Raw genomic sequence first — 448 nt, 5'->3', positions numbered from 1 at the left:
CTGTGTTTTTCTCACCTTTATGGAGAGTCCAGAGCTTTGTGAAGCTGACTTCAGGTCCACACTTTTGGCCCTCTCTTGAATCAAACACCAGATGGCCATAAAGAAAAACATTTCTGCAAGTAACTTTACAATATTATCTACTTTATAATAATATCGCCCAGCATTTACTACCTTAGCCTCAGTCTCTTTTGTAAAAGGAAAGGTTTGTATACATTTACTCTGAGGTCCCTTCTATTTTATATCCTATATTCATAATCTTGTGCCCAGGTAGGACTTAGAAAGAAGTCTAAAACATGGAAATGTTATGAAAAGGCCCATGTTGAAGCATATTGTTACTTTTCAGTCACTCAGTCGTGTCTGATTCTTTGTGACCCCATTGACTGCAGCATGCCAGGCTTCCCTGTCTCTCACTATTTTCTGGAGCTTGCTCAAACTCATGTCCATTGAG

The sequence above is a fragment of the Bison bison genome, unplaced genomic scaffold (genome assembly GCF_000754665.1).
Source record: "Bison bison bison isolate TAMUID 2011002044 unplaced genomic scaffold, Bison_UMD1.0 scf7180017864075, whole genome shotgun sequence".
Taxonomy (NCBI): Eukaryota; Metazoa; Chordata; class Mammalia; order Artiodactyla; family Bovidae; genus Bison; species Bison bison.
The sequence above is the reverse complement of the archived record's forward strand: the minus strand, read 5'-3'. Positions refer to the sequence as shown.